The sequence below is a fragment of the Falco punctatus genome, assembly GCF_963210335.1.
Source record: "Falco punctatus genome assembly, chromosome: 10".
Lineage (NCBI taxonomy): Eukaryota > Metazoa > Chordata > Aves > Falconiformes > Falconidae > Falco > Falco punctatus.
The window spans coordinates 9,363,105-9,385,897 of NC_137590.1; the positions used below are offsets into that span (position 1 = coordinate 9,363,105).

The window sequence follows — 22,793 nt, forward strand, 5'->3', positions numbered from 1 at the left end:
GCCACGTACCAGCTGTGCTCGGCAAACACAGGTGCTGAGCACCCATGGCCAAGGCGTGCAGGGATTTCAGCCCTTTGGTGGAAACACCCAGCACCTTCATGAGCAGTTTAATGAGCTTCCAGCTTGGACAGAGGTGGGCGGAAATATTAAAGGATTGAGACAAAATTATAGTTTATTTGTGCACACACTTTTTTTTTGCTATAAATGGTTTTTTTTGCTTTTACTGAAACCCATTAGGATCCATTCTGCTTTGCTATGTATAGAATTTACACACACCGTTATTATTATTGCCTAAGGGGACCCTTATAAGTTTTATAGCATCCATATAGATTTGACAACTTGCTGCATCTGATTAGTTATTGTGTTTACTCCATGCCCTGAGCACTGAATGGATACCCAGGGTGGGCCCGGGCCTTAGAGAGCCATTCAGTGGCAGATCTGGCTTTTGGCTTCTGTCCCGAGCTAAATCACTCCATAGCCACTGCATTCCCGGGCGACTCATGCTAAAAAGTGACAGCTACACAGCCCAGCCTTGCCTGTGCTTCTTCACCAGCAATGCCCCTAGCCCTGTTTTCAAAAGAAATCCATGTCAAAAAACTTTCCTTTTGTCATATACCTACAGGTAAATTAATGGTGTGTTCAATAGAAATAATTAGCCGTTAATTTTCCTTCTGGATCACTCTCTAAGCAGGAGGACTAAAAAGAAAATTGAGATATCTGCTGTCCTGTTTTTTTATGTAGAAGACTTCCATGGGTCTCTCTCATTAAGGCTAGTAGGTGTTAATAGTAAGTGTTAATATGTAAATCCGATCCTAGAAAGGATGAGGAACGGTCTGTATTTCAACATGTTGGCCATGTAATTACAGACTGATTACATGCTTACACATGTGCCATTTCTAGGGGGACAAATGAGAGATGAGGAGGCCAAGAAGGTCACACATCTACTCCAGAGGTGTCAAAGCCCGTTCTACGGAAAGGGCCAAATTATGTTTTTAATTATGATCCAGGGACTTGCGCTACAGCATTAAGGTCACGCGCTACCCTTGATCCACAGCGGTCTCCTGCCGAGGACCCTGGGAGGTTTGCATAAAGATCAAAGCTAGAACGAGACTCTTAAGAAATAAAGGAGTTCCCCATTAATAAAGGCTCCCAGTGCATTTGACATCGCTCAGTGGGGAAAAAAGACATTATATATGGCATGCTTTAGACTATAGCTAGCCTTGCCTTGTTTGCATATATTCTGGCAGCAACTGGACACACACAAAAAGAGCAACTGCAAGTGCAAGGTTTTCTGGAAAGTCTTCAGAGCTCCTTGTGTCAGACTTGTGCCAATCCCCATGCCACTGTGGTTACTATTTTCTTTATTTTCTTCCTGGGAGAAACCTGATTTCTGGACAGTACTGTTTGCCCCTCCTCCAAAATTCCTTCCAAGCTCCTTAAGCTTTCTCCCTTTTACTGAAGCACCCAAAAGAATTTTCCATACCTGAAAACACAGGACTGGTGCATGCAGTGATTTTTAGAATGGGTTTGAAATAACCTTTTGAATAAAACTTGCACAGAAAGATCCTCTAACATTGAGTCTGTGAAAATATTTGGGGTCTTCCCTGCATTTTAACTGCAAAGGAATGCCCCAAAGAGAGATGTAACAAAATCTGTCGGACCGAGCAGGCAGTGATTGGAGCTTATGTCTGTGTTAGCCGAGCAGTCAGATCACTCTTGACAAGAAGCGGTGGAGAGCTGATGTTGCATGAACTTTTGTTTTGTTTCCAACCCAGAGCGCGGCTCTGCACAGCCAGTGTGTGTGTGCGTGTGCATGTGCACGTGTGTGTCCGCGTGTGTGTTGCAGAGACGGTCACTAGCTCACTCCTACCAAATTAGCCTGCAAAACAGTTGGGGTAATTTAGGGCTTGCACTGCCTGATCATTGGTACAGTTACAACAAATAAAACATTTTAATATGAGCAGTCACTGAATGTTTACTGTATCATATTGCTGGGAGCTGAATGCGTGCCAAATGCTATAACAGAAGGGAGCATATGAACTCCAGAATGATGACACTAATAAGGAAATTACAAAAGGCCCAACAAATGGCATTTGTGTTAAATCAATAATGCTCTGTTTGTTATTTTTTATTCTAATCTTTCTTCTAAAAAAAAAAAATTATCTTTCCAAACAGTTGGCAATTCCCATTCTTGTTCTTCTTCCTGAACATAATTAAAAACATGTTGTGGCGTCTACTTAAGACATCAACTTTCCCAAGCCTGTCTTGTCCACTGCGTTTTAAACAAAGACACTTGTTTTGGCATTGTGCCCTTAATTAATCATTTGAGGCTTTATTGCTGTACAAAAAATGTCTTTGTTTAATGATTCATCACAAGCCCAATTTCTGCAGAACTTAATCAACTACAGAACTAACTTTCTAATCATCTTAAAATAAAAGAAAAAAGAGAACAAGATTGCTTTTGGTGTATTGTTTTGATAAAGAAGCATTCATTCAAGGCACGCTAGTATTCTGGACTAGTTATGATTTAAATTATAGAGATCAGATTGGTCAGTTAACTTGGGGTTTAAGGAGATGGTACCTGTTGCTTGGTGAAGAGCACGATCCCTGAAGTCCTCACCAGCATCACTGGCCACCACTTTCTGTGCCGTGCAACTGAATGGCACTAGACAGGCTTCTTGTGAAAAGGGACTCCAGACTTTGAAGATAAATTTGCAACATAAAGTTTGGTATGATAGGAAAGCAATAATGAGCGTAGCTTGTTTTATGAAGCGCAGAGGTTATTTTCCACTGTATTTGCTTTTTTTCTGACTCTATTTTCTCCCTCTTTTTTTTTTTTTTTTCTTCTTTTATAACATAGCATTCTCCCATTTTACTTTCACTGTAAATTTCCTATGGGCATTATCAAACTTTTGTTCTAGTGGTAGGTTTTACAGTAAATGAGATTCCCATGGGACAATATAGGAGAGTCTTAATTTTTCTGTGATTGTTTTGTTCAACCATTTGATTTGAAATAAAAAGTTCAAGAATAAGGAGTTCAAATGCCTAAATTACACAAAAGGACAGTTGTGCTTTAGTGACCACAAGGAGGACCTAGCCCTTGCAGCGTCACAAGTTATGCAAACACATGGCAGGATACACTGCCTGCTCCCATACAGATTACACAGATAAAACACACACAGATTGTGGGATGATAGTCTTTGGCTCATTCTGCAATTCATCGCATACAGCTGAGGTGCAAGTTAAATGACTGACATCTGACAGACACAGATATGATAGCTCAATTATTCCAGACACGAGAGGAAAATCTCTCCTGAATTTTACTTGAAGTTGTCAGAATTGCACCAAAGTACCCCCAAGACCATCTTTCTTTTCAAAATCAAGTTTTTAAGTATATTTGTAAATATATAAAAATCTCCCATTCTCTAAGCAACTGTACACAGCTTGCACTATGTCAAAATATGCCTACGTTGAGTAAATATATTATTATGCTATGTTAATGTGTGTTATGTAACGGTCATCTATTTTAATGTATTCTTCATGTAAGATAATAGTATTCATTTCCTCGAGTTTATAGATTACGCTGCTATGTACATTTGGATTTTTACTGCAGAATTTCCTTTTTCAGGTCTGATAAGAAAGTATTTGATTTAATATGCAATGCCACACACCCTGCATAGCAATGAGTCGTGCCAGTCCTTGTTACCCACCCCAAACGAGATTTTGGTGGGGGCTGAAAACAACAAAGGAGGTTTCTGTGTGCTCATCATCACTTCTATGTCCAGAAGGTGTTAACATTGTAAATAAGCTCTGCAGGGTCCCCGGCACAGGCTGCCAAAGCAAGACAACAAAACAGCAAGACCCTTTGCTTTGTGATCATCTCTTTGAGTCCAAAAGACCTAAGCCCCAGCAGTTCACCCGTGGCACCCATGGGAGCACTGCTCACACGGAGAGAAGAACTGAACCTCGCTCCCATTAGCACTGACGATGATGAGAGATCATTTCAAAGCTAAATGCTGTTTGTTTGCCTTTGTTGATGTTGATGGTGGTATAAAGTGACATAAGGCAGGCACGTGCGGTGTGCAGGGTTACGAGCTGAGCTTTACAGCCCCATGAGCTTGCAGAGGGAACCCAACCAGAGCTCCTTGTTGACCCGGCGGCGGCAGCAGCGCGGGGGCTGAGCCCTGCCGTAAAGAAGCTCTTGTGATCCTTACTGTGCCAAAGCCTCATTCGCCTGGGCAGCATTTCCTTAGGTTTTTGGCTGAGCGCAATGAACAGCCAAAACTCTATTAATACCCACCCTGCGCCGAACGCTGGCAGCACTGGTGCCAGCCAGCAGCAGCCCAGTGTGGCGCAGCTCGCAGAGGCAAGGCGGCACCGCAATTGTCTATTGTGTCTCCTCCCAGGAAGCCTACTTAAAAGCCTAGGACATGTCCTCTGGCCTGATCACCAGGGTTACTTTTCTTTGCTACTTGGCAGCTGTGAAAATGAAACCCAGCTGTAAAAAATGTCTGCTCTCCACTTGGCAAGGTCTCTTTGGAGTTGGAGTGTGTGTATGTGTGTGCATGTGTGTCTAGGCAGGACGAAAGCAGACTTGATTAGCAGTTTAGTCTGAACATGTGTTTGCCACCGATTATATTCTTATACATTCACAAGTGCTGAATGCCTGGTTAAAGTTAAGGTATAACATGCATGTGTCTGTGATTGTGCCTAATAAACTGCTGGAAATCAGGCTGTCACTCTCCAGCCCTAAAGTAAGACACACCAGCATAGCACTGCAGTTGCTTTCAGCTAAGAAACAGCCTCTGAGCGTACAGCAGGAGCAGAGCTCAGGAGCTTCTGGTTGCTAATGATGTGCTCTGGTCATTTTGCAATGCCCAGCTTTCCATAATGCATCTAAAACAATTCTGTGTGCAAAAGTCACTTTTTGTAATTGCAAGAGGAGGAACTCAGCCACAAAGTGATGGATTCTGATTTTTTCTTCCCATTAGGATGATTTAGAATTGTACAATAAGCATCACTGCATGGCTGCTAGATAATGCATGTTATTAATTTGGCACATACTAATGCTCTATTTATGTAATATTTCATACACTTTGCAGAGCTTTATATTCAGAGAGCAACCATAGAAAGAACAGACAGTCGGCCCTGCTCCTGCCATTTCGTTTTTTCCTGAGCAAAATAGTAGCTCAATGAACTCCTGAATCACTCAGAATGGGTTTCTTCATGTTGTCTCCACAACCAGCCCTTCAGCCAGTCAGTTGGCCCCTAACAGTATGGGAACAGCTAATAATTAAATACTAAGTCTTTGAAGCTAAACAAATGAGGACAAGTGATATAATTAAAATAGAGGGGTGTCTGACTTACCATTCTCCCCAGAACTTGCCAAGTGGCCTGCATAGGTCTCTCTTTTTGTGCTAACGTTTTTAGTTTTAGCCATTTAGTCTTGCAGGAAAGGCACCCACTCCTCTGTTTGTCAGGGCCCAGACACATTCTCCACCTGATGGAAATATCTGTAATGAGCCAGACGGAGCCACAGTATCAGCATCTGGAAGAAGTATTAGGGGTTGTGGACGTGCCAGTCTGGACATTATTATGAAAATCCAGCATGTAAAGAGAGAGAAGAGTGGGAATTCTACAGGGAAGATGCTGGGAAACTGAAACAGGTTAAAAAAATGGAATTAATCTGAGAGCGAAATGACAGACAAAAGGGTGACCACCTAGGTGGAGTTCATTTGGGAAACAAATAGCTGAACTTAGGTTTCCACCTCCAGGAGTGTTTGTATAATTTACTCTGCACTAGTACTCAGATCAGTGATGGCTAGCTCCAGTAGTTTGTTCAGAAGAAGCCCTAGCCCAAGGATAGCAATGTAAAACGTGTCTCAAATGATAAATGAAAGCTGTCTCTGATAAGCTGGTATTTGAGCTCCTCCTTGCCCTCCTACATTTGCTGCTTACCCCAGATTTCAGTACATGTGCTTTGTGCAGTCTTTCTACTACACTTGTGTTGATGTGAAGTAGGAAAGGTTGTTGCTAAGTGACATGACAACTGCAAAGTGCTTTTCAATTTCTTTCTCTGTTTTCTACTCCCACCTTCCACGTACATCCTGCATGGAGAGTTTGCTGCTGGGAACATCCCTGTCTAGCAGCGAGCATTGTGTGACAAAGCTCCAGGTCACATTTCTCACAGAAGTGGCACAGAAGCTCCTGCTGCTGCCCCAATGCTTCTTTCAGCTGGAAACTGGGCATTGACCAAAGATCATTCCTGGTTTTCTCTGCTCATGTGTAAATCTGGGTGATTCAGTGTCCAGTCTGAAACGGGTTTGGTGGCTCCGTACAGAGCAAAGCAAAACCATCGGCCCTGTGGGGCACAGCAGAGCCAGCCTCTGATCTCTGTAACAGCGCTGCAAGTGAAAACTAGGACAAAGTTTTGACACAGCTGTTCTTGCTGCTTTATTTGTGCTGTGGCTAACTGTCATGGACTGTAAAGCACCAGCTTCTGTGGTAGGGGAAGATTTCTATTTACAATGCCCTGCTGGTAGCCTAAGCCTGGTGCTGAAGCCCTCCTCGAGTTATTTCATCTACAGGCTTCATGTAAGAAAGTAGTTTAATATGAAAAAAAAACAACCAAACTTCAAACAACTAGATTCTTTGAACTTTACCTCTTGCAGCAATCTTTATACTCCTTACGTCTCCCTGCACTGAGTTTCATTGGCCAAACCAGATCCTTTTGTTTTGTGCCAATGCAGTGACTCTAATGCTTGATGGGCCCCATCAGGACCTACCACAGTGAACCACAGCTTACCATAGCAAACCACAATAAAATGATAACAGCAAATAGCATTACAAACCTTGTGCGTCTGTCTGTCCTGGTCCTTCTCTATTCCGTACATAGGTTAAGCAGTGACTTCTTGCCATGCAGCATTTATGAGTGAAAGACTGGCATTACGCCTGTGCTGTCTGTTCTTTACCACATTAAAAAGGTCATAAAAGGATAGTCAGCTAAAAAATCCGGGTATTGAAGAGAGCCTTTGCACTGAAATACATTCCAAGCAAGATTTTTTTTTTTTTTTTTTTTTCAGTTTGGGGGGAGGGGAGCTGCTAGAAAAAAATGTGAGCTCAACTATTAGCTTTCCACTTGTAAAACTTCATATATCACTAAATATATTGCCCATAGAGGACAGAAGCTGTTAAGACAGAAAAGAATTTTGAAGATGGATGAATGACAAAGACAAATGAAGATTTTTATTTTAGCAGAAGTTTCCAAGCGCTGTCTCTGGGTTGGGAGGGTACTGTTAATAAAGTACACTTGACATATAACTGTTCAAGTTCCTGAGAAACAGCTTTGCTTTAAAGTTCAGTAGAGGATCAAAAAGAGTGAATTCTCTGTTTTTCTCTATAAAAAAGAAAAAGAAAGCCCTGAAAAAAGATAGGTTTTTTTGGGAAACGGCATCTATGCCTTTTGTCTTTTCTTCTCTTTGTGGTCCAGAGACAGTGCGTTGACTGACTTCTTCAGAAAGGAGATCAGTGAAATTGTCAGTTGATTACTTCTCCTTGATTAGCATTTATAAGAGCCCTGTGATACATTATTTGCATTCCTATTTAGCCGTGATTTTTGTGGGGCAGCAATGATTAAACTTGTCACAGGGCCTGATTGACAGGGTCAGATCTTCACTTTCTACTCTTTTGAAATTAAAAACAAATGTGTCAGCTCCCTTCATGGGCCGCAGCGCTGTGAAGCTTGCTTGCCTTGTCATCGCAGATAGGTCAGGAATGTTTTAATTTTAGGGATGGATTCTGCTTGTCAAGCAGAGTGTGATGGCGTGTAGTTCTGGAGATGAGATGTGAAGGGTGTAAAACAAAGAATGGAAAGAACAAAGACAAAGACACTCACATTATTAGACAGATTTAATTAGTCTGAATGGATATTATGCTAGATGAAGCAGTGAGCTGTGAAATTAACCCTTGATTACGGATTGGCGGATCATGCTCATAAAGAGAATCAAACCTTGGTGAATGGGAAAGAGGTGCCGTCTTACCCTCACAGCCTTCATCCCCATGACCCCTTCCCGAGTCCAAGAGGGGGTGAAAATCTTTGAAGAAAAAGTTGTCGTTGGTGGCATTTGGGAAGTTAGGGCAGTCTCTGCCTTTTTCCTGATGTCTGAGGCTAGCCTGTCTAAATTGCTGAAATCCGGCAGGTTACACGGAGGCAAATTTTTGCATGAGGGATGGTGGGTACTGACTCCCACCCAGCACGGCCCATGCCCCGCGGGCAAAGGGGTGCGCAGCCAGCACAGAGCCCAAGTCCCTCTAAAGGTATATTCCCACCTGATTCCTGCCTCCCTTCCCACCACTACCAAGCAGGTTTGATATTTCTACTTGAAAACATGTTTTGATATGATAAACTGTGGGTTAAGGCAATATTACTCACCCCCAAGTGAGGGTTTAAGCTTCAGAAAGGCCAGTCTGTGCAGCCTCTAATACGCAAGTGCCGTCATGTCCCAAATACTGAGATCGTGTGGGAGATTAGGGTAATGACAATTGAGAGGGTGCTGTGTTTTGCTGCATCCAATGCTGTACAGAAGAGGCACTTCAGCCTTTTGTGTGCTTCTCATCAGCATTCCCCAAAGCACCGTATCAAGAACTACTCCTTCCAATTAGCACTACTGCAACGGAAGAAAACAAATAGAAAATACAGTGTTACTCTCTTGTTAGTTCCTTGTCATTTCTTCCGAGTTGTTCAACTAATGGAGTAATCAGCCTTTATGTTAAAAAAGAGGGGGGAAAAAAGCCAAAGGGCATTAGGCGCACTAATCTACCAATAAGCGTGAGGCCCCTGCTTCCCTCTGGCACATTTGAAATGCTTAGTTTCCGTGCAAATTTGCATGCTGAAGACTGTCAGATTAAAAAGGAGTGAGACATGAAAACAAGTTGGGCGAGAGACTGCCTAGAAATTGTGGCTGATAACTTACCGAACAGCAGCCTTACCTCTTTAGTCATGTTGAGCCTCTATAGGTACCATGCTGCACAGCGTTACTTCTCATACTGTTTTTTTTATATGTGTTATCAAGACTTCTCCCTTTTACTTAATACATAGTAGCATTTAAGTGGTCTCTGTACATGGAGTGGAAAGAATCCAAGAACCCTTCGATGAAAGACCTACAGAAGATTAATGAAAGTCATTATCTTTATATGATAGCAGAGAGTTACTATCCACAGAAAGAAAGGAATTTCTGCCTGCACATCTTTTCTCCCCTGGTTTTCCCATCTCTTTTTGTAGCCCAAAAGAGAAGAGGCAGCATGAGAAGGTGATGAGGGAATAGGACATGACATGAATCCCATTGCGCAGCCTACTAGTGAATTTCTGTTGGTGTTAGCACAAGTCACTTTGCCATTCTCCAGATGAAAATGATTATTTAAGGACAAAAGACTGGTACTTATCATTAAAAACTGAAGACACAGACTAGTTCTTAGGCAGAAAAGCCTTGTCATTGAGCTGGTGTTTATGCGAGCAGTCACACATTAGTGTTACCGCTTTTAGGGGCCTCCCATCAAAGTCTTTATTATTACAAACCTATTGAGCCATATCCTCAGCTGCTGTGAATCAACATAACTCTCCTGAAATTAATGATGCTACACAATTTTACATCAGCTGAGAATGTAGCTCTTACTTTCTGGCTGTTTATGTATTATTCAGCTAAATTGTTCCAGTACAGCCCATACAAAACACTCTGCTCTTCCGAGAAGGGTTTGCTTTCCAGACCCAGCATCGGCCCCCTGGGGCAGGACCCTTGATCCAGGTCTTCCCAGTCCCCGATCTGGAAGGCCAAGTGGGTCAGAGGATAATTTTATGAAACAGCTTTAATGTAATTATTTGATTCAATAGTTCTTTGCAGTCCGTGCTGCCCTCAGCATGAAGCAGTGCTTTGGCTACCTGTTGCAGGGGAGGCTCTGCCGGCGGAGCAGCTGCTGGCCTGTTTTGTTAAAAGAGAACAAAGCAAAGGGAAACAGTGCAAAATGCAATTGCTAGTAAGAGGAAAACGGCTGTATTTTCTGCCTATGTATTTATCAGAGATGTAAGTGAGGATTTTCACTTCTTTGTTTTGCCACTTGCCACAGTTTCCTCTCTGGGCGCTGAGCTTTGTAGCCTGTAAAATCGTAACATGGCTGATTTTGTCATTGTGGTGCTCCTCCTGCTCACTTTGCAGGGAGAGAGCCTTCAACTAGTGCATTCAGCTTCAATATGAAACATCAGCAGACAAAAGGTATCCAAAGGAGAGGTTTGGACAGAACCATTCAATGCAGAAAATGTTGAGTAAATGCTCAAGACAGCCCTATAGCATTTCATATGATCCTTCAGTGAGGAACAATAAGCACTTACATATGGAATAAAATGCACATTTGCTTGGATGTTCAGTTTTATATTACCATCCTGCTGTTCATGAGCATAACGGAAGAATTGGTGCTAGGAGCACTGGCCCCATTTGCAGGGGCATTTCTGTCTCGCTGCTATGGCTCTATAAAGAGACTAACTCTGTTTAAATAAGGGAATTAACACTGGTGTAAAACAGGTGTGAGCAGAGCAGGCTCACGCTCTTCACCCAAAGTGGCAGCTCAAAATCATTGTGTTTCTGCCTACCAGATACAGCATATATTTTCTAATTATATACGCAAGAGCCTCGCTCACCTGAGGTTCAAGTTTGCAGCGCTGTTTCTCATCACTCACTTAATTCAAAGAGCAAGAGCAGTTACTCGCCCCCCACCCTTCCTTTATTTTTCAAACTGAATTGTTTCAGTGGTAGCTTGGTGTGTCAGCTTGTAAGTCTATAAAACAGTTTTCTACCAGCTGGAAATCCAACATGCTACATGAATACATAACAGTGCCTAACCAAGAAGGTTTGTAATTCAGTAATTAGCTGTAATTAATGAACACAAAGTGAAGACTCATTTACAGTTTAAATTATCACATTAGCTCCTGTCACCCTCTATGTACACAAAACAGCAGGAATTCAATTATTTTTATTCTTCAAAGCTAATTTAAAATTTAAGGAATGCCATTACATGAAATAATAGGTAGGAAATGTAATAGAAATCGCTGAGAACAGTTGGCCATCCTTAGAATGGGAGGAAAAAAATGCTATCAGTGATGATTTGGAAATGTTGTTTCATCTGTGAACAGATGAAGGATTGAAATCTACGCTCTTTTCAGTGAATTTAAAAAGAAAACGAGTTTGGTGGTTGCTAAGTCTTTGTGCAGGAAGAGCGTAATTGTGCATTGTGCATAATTGTAAAAGCAGTTGATACTGATAATGCTGTTGATAGTAACATGATGACAGCATGGAAATGCTCACACCATTATCTTTAATGGGGCTGAGTCGATTGCAACAGCATCGAGTCCCTGTAATAGTCACCAATCTTAGTTGTGAAACTTCAGCCTAGTAGGCCTTAAGTAATTGTCACTTTGCAATCTGCCTATAGTTTGTGTGTGTGTGTACGTCTGTGTAAAATGCTTTCATTGTGCTTTTAAACCCACCATGATGCTTCCCTCTGCAGCTGCCACTGATTTTTTTTTCTCAAACAGTTCAATAACAAGAGAATTCCAGACCCATCTGATGCCACTTCTGTAGCTCCCACATATCTGCATTACAGCCCTTATTTTTTGCTCTTTATTTCTTACTCAGTTGCCTTTTCATTTTAAATAGGCCACTGGAAGCTACACTGTCTAATTTTTCATAGGTGATCGACTGCTGAGTTGTGAGTTTATGTAGACAGAGGGAAGGTAGTGATAAGCCAAAGAGAGGATTCTATTAGGGAAATGCAGCAGTAACTAATGAATCCTGCCAGTAATTGGGAAGGTGTAAGCCTCTGTAATATCGTAATGATAGTCATCCGTTCTGTGCATCCCCCATCACTCCAAACGATCCCTCATCGTCTCTGTGATCTCAGACACTTAGCCATGCAAATCTTCCTGACAGGACTCTATGTCTTTGTCTCCCTAATTGGACAGTATAGAGTTGTTTATGGATATTGCAGACATTTAGACCTCAGTTGGAGGTTGTTCAAAAATCGTTAGCAAAGTTGCCTTAACAGCATTGTCAAATATTTATTCCCCTGTTTCAATATCTGTTTTTAACTCAGGCATGGTTTGCGATAGAATTAGCATTTTGAAGATACACCGTCTTGTTCACGGCTCCGTTTGAGATTGTTATTAAGCCATTTTCCTGCAGAAAGAAAGAACAACAAAAAAAATCTACGATAAGTCCTCATTTCTCAAGGATAAAACATAAGATTGTAGGGCATATGTGCTGCTTTTTAATACCATTTCCACAGGGAAATATTAAGAATGCTGACAAAGGCAGTTCCACTTACAAAAATTACAGGAAGCTTATGGGGCAAAAATTCCAGTTTAGTGTAAGCCAAAATAAATGGAGAATAATCCCATTCACTATACCACTTCAAGTGAGAGCAGATTAAGAGTCTATATCATATATATTAGAAAAATAATGTCTTTTTCCCTGGACGAGAGTTGGGGGGGTTAATTCTGGTACATAATTGTCTATCGGTAGTAGGTGAAAAGTAAGATATAATTAATTCATCTAATGTTGTGCTTTACCAAAACAGATATTTTTTTTTCTTTTAAAAACTTGATATTTGGGGGATTCCATGTTTTTGTGCGTCATGCATTTATTGCGTATGGTTTGGGAGGTTTCTGAGCACAAGAGAAAGTCTTACAGTGACCCAGACCATGAACACAAGAAGCAAAACTGAGTTTAAGAGAGCACGCTGGAGATCAAAGCCAACGGACCGGCATAGCTGCGGATACTTGCGATTTGGAGTGTCAGGGAGAGAGATCAGATCAGGCTACTGAATTTACAGCCCCTTGGTCATATGCCATTTTACTCAGACAAGTTGTTCCACAAATCAAAGGGATTATTTGCCTCGGTAAAAGCAAATCACATCTCTCCTTTTTGTAACTATTAAATTAAGCCCCTAATCCTGCAAAGAGTTAACTCTGTATTTACATCCATGCCGTCTTGTTTCACAAGGCTACTTATTCTAGCAAAGGCAAACATTAACATATTTCACATTTTTTTATAAAAAAATCAATACTCAACTGGAATAAAACCAGAATAAATATATGCAAGAATTTGTCTAAAGTAATAATTTGGCAATATTTTTAACCCAACTCCATTTCCTTTACACAAATAGAGGGTATGAAAACTTCTGTTCATGGGAATAGTTCTAGGAAGAATTTCTGAAAGTAATAATTTGTGTCTGTCTGGCAACTATCTTGAAAGCTGTTTGTAGTTTTGGAAATTATTCAGCCAGGGAGCAGTAGAAATGACACATTATATAGTTGATTAATGAAGTAAATAGCAAATTACTGAGGGGGGAATAATCAAAGCCATAGTTGCAGCAAATATTTACCTTATCTGATTTCTCCCAGGTTATCCCAAAGTTTTAGGTACTTCCCACAATCAAACCCAAAAGGTAAAGAAAACAGATTAAAGTAGAACTATTTGTAACACGAGGGAAGGAATAGATTTTTTTTTTCTTTTTGGTGAAAAATTTCTGCATATTTGTTACAATTTTTTATTTTAGCAAGCTCCCATTTTATTCAGTCTGTAGGTCTTTTTAGAATAAATTTACTGTTCCCCTAAAGCACTACTGGTGTCACCAGTAAACCCATAAGCTTTTCACCCCTCTCCCTAAACTGTTGATGAAAAGGTTGTGGATTAATATCCATCTCTGGAATGTCAGAGCAGGCAGTGATCCACCTGAATCTATAGCCGAATGTATCCACAGGCTCTCGTTTTTCCATCCCTGAGCTGGCTGCAGGAACAGGGGCTGAAGCCAGGATGTCCCACCTCGCGGATATCCCTTGCATGAACAGCAAGCCCTGCTTGCTGCATTTGTCCAGCACCTGGTGGACCCCTGGGCACAGTCACCGGGCTGGAACAGCCCCGATGCACCCCACGGACAGCTGCTCCAGCCTCTCCCTCCTCTCCGGGCTGATGACACCAGCTTTCCGGTCCCGTTGTGCTGCTGGTCCAGGGGGGACAGCACTGCAGGACAGCTTCAGACTCTCTTCTCCCTGTAGTAGACATACTAAAGCAAATTGGCTCTAGATGTGCTTGCTAGAACCTTCTCCTCCAGAAAATGAATGTATTGGCATTTAGGGTTTTTTATATACGCATATACATATATATATTTAAAATCCCAGCTTTAGAAACTTATGTTGGTGCAGCATTCTGTGACACTGAACACAAGCTGCTGTGCAAAGCAATTGCCAAATGTTTACATAAACACATAAATAAGACAAATAAATTTATTTTCATTATTCATATTTTCTGCTCTTTCTTTTCCTTTTTATTTATGCTTTAAACAACAGTTACTGTAAATATTATGATGAAAAAAATGCCTGCAGTGGACAGAAAGATGATCAAAAAGCCCTGATATAGAGCAATTCATGTTTCTTCTTTACAATCACTAACGAATCTTAACTTGAACCATGTTATGTTCCCATGTGAGTGATAAGCAATGATTTATTATAAAGTGTCACGAAATCAGAATGCCATACAGTGAGACATGAGCTAGTGGAAAATGTGTTCCTTGTTTCCCAGCCTCATTACTCAAAGCTGCAGTGTCCCTTCCTCCAAGTCTCATTTACCTGGTTTTTCAAGGCATGCCAGTAGCAAAGGAAACAGCAGCAGGAGCGAAATACCTGATCCAGGCTGTGCCGTTCACCTACCAACACTGCTAAACACGTTGCAATGACCAGGGAAAAAAAACCTGCCTGGAAATTCAAAGCTATTGCTGCATTCAACCATTTGCAACCCTAATGATGCTACCCCCAAAAGCATTTGCTTAGGATTACAGCATCCGTTGCCTCATCAGTACTGTCAGTACATGAAGAGGAAATAAAACAGGCATCGTGGAGGAGACAAACGGATAAGTTTTCTTTATGTGTTTGAGTTCCTTCTACTCTCTAATGATTCCCTTCTCCCCATGATCCTAATTCAAGTAACTGGCATGTGATATATTTTGTAGATAAATCAGCAGCAGAAGAGCATGTGCAGTTCTGGCACCGCAGAGTAGGTGATTTACTTGTAGCTCACACTGAGCGCACTGGTTCGGTTTTTAAGGTGGGAATTTGTGTTTTAAGTGCTTCCTCGCAAAGAAAGAAGAAACTAGCATATTGCATGCTAATTCACATAAGCAGCCCTCCTCTCCTACCAATTAATGCTTTCCGAAAAAAATAACCCAAACGGGCATGGTCTTAGATTTTCAGCATTTTTCTGCGTGTCTCTTTAAAGACCCTAATCCTGAAAGGACTTGAGCTCTGTCAAATCATGGATGGAAATGGGTGCATCCACTGAAGTAAAGGCAAGGGTTGAGTGTGGCTGTTGTCAGCAGAAGTGTGAGCCTTCCCAAAGAGGTATGGCTTGGACGGTCTGGGCACATCACGGAGCAATCAGAAAGATTGCTGACACCTGAAGTGATGAACAATATTTTGCTGGAAAGGCAAAGCCTCTACCCATTAAAAATATATATATATATATTCTCCAAAACCATGGATTTGATCAGACCAGATTTGTTAAAAATTTAGCCACAGCAGCTGGTATGTTTCTGTTTCAAGACACGATACCATCCTACCATGACAAAATGTGGTAGAAGACCAAAAAGTTAAACTGAACAGAATACTTAAGAACAAAATTGTGTCCTGCAAATTCTTTCATGTGAAAAAAAAAAAAATCTTGTAGCTAGGCATGTTACAACTAGTTCAGTCTGTCTTAAGGCAATAGTAGCTGTTGTTTTTCTCACAGAAAATGTAGAAATCTTCAGAAGAAAATTAACCAGAACTCATCTTTGTCTGAAAGGCTAAGAGGCTCACAAATTTCAAAAATCTTTTTTCTATAGAAATGCTTTATACAGAATCTCTGTGTAGTACAATCCAGAGACTAGTTGTCTCCCAGCAGTGACAATGTCTGCTGTTCCAGAGGAGACGGTGTGTGATGTACCATCCTGAAATATTGTCAGCAAGCCTGGAAATATGAAGGCACTTTCACAGCAAGGCAGGGATGAAAGGAAAAAGGTTTGGGTTTGCTTTTTTGTTTTGCTTTGTTTCTTAGTCCTAATAAAATCGACCAGTGTGCTCTTAACTTCTCCCCTCCCATTTTGTTCAGCAGAGAAAGGGAACATAATTCTCCTGCAGAAGAGTTATAGAGTTCAGGAGAGAGGGAAGAGGTACAAATTCCTTCCTGGAGGTGTTCGCTTTAGCCAGTGACAAGTTTTGTGTAATATCAAAATAACTCTGAACACAGAGATAAGATCCGCATCTCCCCACTCTTAAGTAGTCTTTGCTGTCTGGTGGTGAATCGGGACATTTTAGTGTCATAGCTCAAGAGGTGGGATGGGGAGAAAGCCCACCCACAATAACCTCTAGTCTGATGATTAAGAAATTCTCTTCAGAATTGAAAAAATGTGGGATTTAGTCTAACTGGGAATTACACCACAAGGAAAACAGGGACGCAATTGAGGAATTACACAGCAGTTGAATAAACACTTGCAGATGACAATTTGGCCTTTTTAAGCACCCAGATTAATTGAAGGAGTCTAGCTTTAAGTGACACGCTGTACATCCTCACCTCTGTCCATGTAAACCTGGGACTTGAACCCACTGCCAGCGTCCGGATGGTTGAACCATAATTGTTTTGTCTTCTCTGCTCTGAAGTCACTTTTTTCAAGGTATGTTACAAAAGCTGTTCCTCTTCTGGGATCTATACAGGTGGCATTTTAAAATGTAGCAAGCACCCAAGTCTACAGAACCTGCTTGTCACAGAAAATGACACAGTTTGCATGTGACCTGTAATGACAGTTGCTAGTTGAAAGAAACCAGAAATTCAGCTTTATCTTCCACACTTTGGTTGCAGCTGCCATCAACTAAATCTCTCTCCAAGGGCAGATGGTGCCCTGTACAATGAACAATTTAATCTTTAGCAAATAAAGAAACTTTGCCAGAAAATCCACTTCTTTTTTTTTTTCTCCAAGAATAGGCTGTCAATAACATGTGCTCTCAAATACATTGTGATTTGATGACTGTGCTTCATTTATAGGAAAAGACAAAAATTGAATGTTCTCTCTCATTTTTCTTCTCTTTACAAGCCTCTGATCCTTCCAGACACCCCTGTACTGGCCTTTGTGTGCAGGAGCAATGAGAAGGGACCCGTTAAGTGTCAGGATACTTTGTGCCTGTTAGATCCCATGTGTGCTCTTTGTGACCGAGCGCGTGTGTATCCCATGTCAGCTTGAGGCCCAAGCTGAGATCAGGGGTGGAATCTTGGCCTTTCTCAACACAAGTGGCAGAAATCCCACTCTCTCCACCAGCCCAGCACTTCACCGTGTCTCTCTGCAGACACGGAGCTGCAGCCCCCAATAGTTCCTCTGACTCCATCTATCAGCAAAACTGCTGAGGGGTGCAGGTAGGTGAAATGACCTGCCTAACACCCTGCACACCAGACCTCCGGGGGTAGGAACCGGATTTTAGCACCCAGCTCACTCTCTTCCCTTCCTCTCCTGGCTGCCTCCAACGGGAGTGAGGATGGGCTGAGTGTGCGCTGCTGCCGGCAGCAACGCCGCTGGTCCCTCCTGCATGATCCCTGCACCTGGCGTCACTGCCCTAACTGCCTGGGCCCTGCAGAGATCTAGATTACCCAAACTATCAGGAAAACAAAAAAACTCTTCCCACTCATTTTTCTCAGCCTGAATAACCCCCTGACCTACCAGCACCCTACAGCTGGCACTTGTGAGCGGTCACACAGGGACGGAGGAATGGGGCAGCTTCAGCCAGCAGCACTCACCTCCACCCTTACCGCGGCTTTCATTTCCCTGTCTTTTGGGATGTGTCTCATCATCCCTGCTTTTAAAATACTCCTGGATCCTCTTCTAGTCATTCACAGAAGAAACTGCCTGCCCTCTGGGGAGCCGCTCAGGCTAACAGATGTCAGCATTTTCACAAGCCACGTTGTTCAAGTGGATTTGGAGGATCTAACCGTATTTGTTCAGGGATGTTTAGTAACCCTCATGAGCTGGGCACTGCTGCACGTACTCAGTACATCTGACTAGGTTGCTTTTTGTCTGGAAATACATATATGTACTGACATAAAAATAGATTTCTATTTGTACGTAAAGTATAATGTATATGCAGAGGAATTTTTGCGTCTCTCTTAGGTCTCAGGTGGCATGATTGCTACGCTTGCATGACTGCACAGGTATGCCCCTAAAACGTCAGCACTGCTGCATCTGTGCAGCCCAGCCATAGCATTTGGTACCGTCAGTCCACCGTTGCGGGCAGAGATGGATCACTGTGTTCACTGCACTATGTGCAACACAAGATAGGCAAATGCTGAAGAATTTTGCTCATCCAGAATCACAGCTAAAAATATCTGTCATACAAAACCATATGCACAGATATCAGAACTTTCTGAAAACAAGAAACTCAAAAAGCGAAGGGTTTGGGGGTTATTTTGGCAGATTTCAAGCAGATTCTTTTTTTGTATCACAAAACTGTTAAGCCCAGCCAGCTGAGGTAAATCAGCATAACTTCATTGACCTACAGAGAAGGAGTTTTGCCCCAGCTGCAGATATGTGCTCTGATGATCTTGCTGCTGAAATCCAGAGCTCGCTTATCTGACCTTGACCTTAGCCTCTTAGCAAAGTATCTTCAACGGAGTTTTCTGAGATAAATGCAACTTAATGACTTCAAATTTTTATTAAATGTAGTTTCCATCATCCCAAGCAATGAGGCCTCTGAATTCCTCCACCTGGGTGTTACCCCAGTCAGCCAATTTTGTATTTAGGCAGGCACACCCCAGGAACATCTGAGCTAGAGCCCACATTTCTTTTCCATTATCTTGTCTGGCATTCTCATAAGCTTACATCATGGGATAGAAATATGTTTTACTTTTAACAACAAAGGAGACCTTTTTCCACGCTCCCCCCTCCATGTGGCTGACAACTCGGGTTGACTATGCAAAGTCTGGGACCTTCTGCAGGGACACGAGGGGCTTGGGGACCTGCCAGTGACCGTGGTGGGTGGTGGTGTGTCCTCTCCTCCCCGTGCTCTGCTGCTGGGCAGCAGCTGACTGCCACTTCTGCACGGCGTGCAGGGCAGCTCCTCGGCACGACACCCTCGGTATGAAGAACATTAGGGACCTTCTGCTGGCATCATGTGGAGCCTCTGCGTGTCTTTGGGTGGGTGCTGCACCCTCAGCAAGAATGAAGATGATCTGAAAGTGCTAGTTTTCATGAGGGTTATTCCTACCTCTCCCAAAATGCTTTCCCACCCTACCAGAGTGTTTTTTTCTGAAACAAATATGTTCTATTTATTTATTTAATGTGCTGTTAAATGACCTTCTGGAAAACCATTCCTGCCACAAGGCTCTAAAATGGATGGGCAGGCCTAACTTCAGAGAGCATGCTCCTTACAATCAGGATGAATCATTTGAGTAGTTACTGTTTAGATTGATATAATTTTAGTTATAATTATGGGTAACGAGAAGGCATTTAGAGTCTGTAATATTGTAATTCATGGTGAGAGGAGTCCTAAATGAAATAAAATATATCCAGTTTTGTTTTTTCTCCCTGTCTAGATATTATGCACGTAAGCATGATTCTTTAAGGAACAGATTTTCTGCCGTTGTAAAAATCTAGCAAAAGTAGGTCAAAAATGACATCTAGAGATAACATGTTTGGTAACCACAAAGGGACTGTCTGTGTCTTTCTATTTGGCCTTTTAAGAGTCCTGCGATTTATTACTATAGGTACATCTCCAGCATGAAAAGATTTTGATTCATAGACTCCCATGGACTGTGGTGGGTGGATCACAGATGCATACTGTCATTTTTATTATCCCATTACACTAATAGAAGATGATAAAATTATATTAGCAAAGATCTGGAAATACAAAAAAACAACCAAAACCATTATAAACACATAAACCTACTGTCATCTGCCTGGCTCTAGAGTACCATCACCTAGAGTACCTTGGACCGTGCCACTGACGTGGTTGGTGCTCTCCTGCAGAACCCAAAAAGACACAATGACAGCAATCCCCAAGCGAAGGACTTGAAAACCACCCCGTGAGCAGACAGCCCATGTCCTGCACCCCGGGAAGCTGCATCGTTTAACTAACTAGTGTGGCTTTTGGCCATGGAGAAAAGGGGGAAAGGAAGCTAGAGAGAGCAAATGAAAGCATGGGTTTGGGCGTGTGAGTGCATGGAAGAAAGAGTGAGCTCACCACTGCTCTCGTGAGCCAGAAGCCCTGCCAGGGCTCAGGAGAACAGCTGAGCAGCGCTGGTGCCAGTCCATGGAGGCTGGACACAGGTGCCATTAGCTCCTAACATGCAGTTGACAGTTGTCTCCGATTGCAGCCATGTTTGAGAGTTCCTGTTTCAAAGGTTTCACAGCTGTGCTTTTATGGGAAGATTTGAATAAGGATAGGGAAGAGCTGTGCCATGGACAAGGAGTGGGAAAGTGATTGTTAGAACAAACCCTGAGTCCTGACGTATCCACATTAAAATAGCTGCAACTTTTTGCATCTGTTGATGGCTTGATAATTAATGTTAAATAAAAGCAAAACTTCAGTATCTGCAGCTGATATTTCCCATATGCTATATAAGACATCAGCATAATGAACATCCTCACTGCATTTTCATAGCATAATTTAAATGACAGAGGGTTTTTTATGGCACAGGTTGAACTACATTTCAACAAATGCCGAGGCAGCAACCAACTTTGCCCATCAGGTGCTGTTTGAACATCCAGGCTGCTATGCCCTAGACTGCACGTGACAAGCTCTCCACATACTCCCTTAATCTCTTAGAGACTTGATAATGAAATACATAAACTATGACCCTTATTGATCAGGGCTCACACTAATTAATTTCCCAAAGTCCTGTCCCAGCCTGCAGTGATATCAATGTAGAAAAGTGAAAGAAAAAAAAAAAAAAAAAAAAAAACAAACAACAACTCAAGGATGGGGACTTTGGTTGGCCAAAAGACCTAAGGGTGAAGTACTTATCCCATTGAAATCAATGCCAAGTCCCAATTGATTTTAGTCATCCATTGATGTTACCATTAGTCAAGTATATGGATGCTTAGTCTCAAAGGTTTATACAATTGCCACAAGTGGCTTTTGTAGCAGTTTTATATAGCTTTTATAGCAGTCCTAAACCAAATCTGCCTGCATACATGCAGCGGTGCAGAGAATCCCCTCCAGCTCCTGGGTGCCTTGTTCCATCTTATCATTCCTCCAGCAGCAAAAACAGTTGAAAAGTTTCCCACCCTTCCCAGTGCCCTGAACTGGGGACTCCTGTTGGAAGTGTCTGTTTGGTCTCTTGTGAGATGCATCAAGGATGGATCCAGGGTTTGGCTGGGGTGGTGCAGACTCACAGACGGTTGCAGGGATGCAGCTGATTATTGTTCATACCATGGGGTGGAAATAATAGGAAGGAGCAAGAGCTTCTGAAGCAATTTGTCACCAGAAAAATTTCTCATGGACCTACACCCTGAGCGATGTGCCTCTGAAGAGCTCTGCCAACAGTTAATGATGTTCTTCATGTTGCTTTTATGCACGCTGCCCTTGTCAGGCGGGAGTGACCAGGAATATTACTAAGCTGATTTTACGGCTGGTCTAATACAACAGTCCAAGGGACTTCCCCACAATGAATCAAAAAGAAAAGGAGGCAGGAGTATGACTTTTTGGTTTTCCAATCCAAACCCTTGATAAATATTTCCTACTGGCAGGGAACCAGTTCTCTACAGTCACTTTGCTTCTGTCCAAGACTCCTTCCCAGATTTAGCACTTTCGGTAATACTACATGCTGCTTAATTGTCCTAACGACATTCTGGAGGCAAAGTTGAATTAATCAGGAGTTATCACTGCTGCACTCACATGTTTCACCAAGGCCCTTCATGTTGCCCTGTGTGGGACCAGCCCGCGGTGTCTGTGTCCCGCATCCATGAGTTAGACAGATGCTCCGCATGTCCGAGCTGCTACAGAGCTTGATATGATCCAAGGCAGGATTTATGTGCCGTGCCACAAGTAGCTTTCCATCCTGGTGAGGGCTAAGGGCTACAAAAATCTGCTCAGAAAGGTAAAGTCAAACGCCTGTGCCATCTCCACTGTCCGCACTTGGACCTTTTGCAGAGGGTGATTCTGCAGAAGCAGAGCCAGCTCATGGCATTACTGTATTTTGGCTCTAGGCATTACAATAGTGAGGCTTCTGGATTTCTTTAAAATCTGAACTAGGTGTAAACTGACACAGTTTTGTCCTTTTGCAGTGAAAAATAATAGCTTTTCAAAGTGTGAATTGCTCTGGAGCCTTACCTCTGAAACCTAAAGACAACATTTTAAAGTGTCAACATGGATTGCTTTTAATATCTTTTAAGTGGGAATAATGATCTAAGGTATTCACCACAATTTCAGACTGACTTCCGTGTATCCTCAGTTGCCAAAAGTCTCTACGTTAGCTGCCAAAACCTCTTCTTCCCTTCCAACCGTTTCTGCATAGCAGGTTTGGGTTGCCAACACAAAACTCAGCATCGCTGTGAAAACTGAAAAGGTGAAGATATTGTAAAACTAACCAAATTATGAACTAAAGAGCATGAAGTCAATGGACTTTTTTGTTTTCATATGGAAATTTTTGAAAAGCTGAGTTTATTTTATTTTAAAGAAAGCTACTGCTGAGTTTCCTGTTGGTTTAGCCAGAACATGGGGAACACAACACAGG

General features: G+C 42.2%; 1 protein-coding gene across 4 annotated transcripts in view; it reads left to right on the plus strand.

Annotated features, from left to right (window-relative positions):
- The window catches only part of TSHZ2 (teashirt zinc finger homeobox 2), a 241,459-nt gene that overhangs the window by 199,188 nt on the left and 19,478 nt on the right, over window positions 1–22,793 (plus strand). The gene's annotated exons all lie outside the window — the stretch shown is intronic.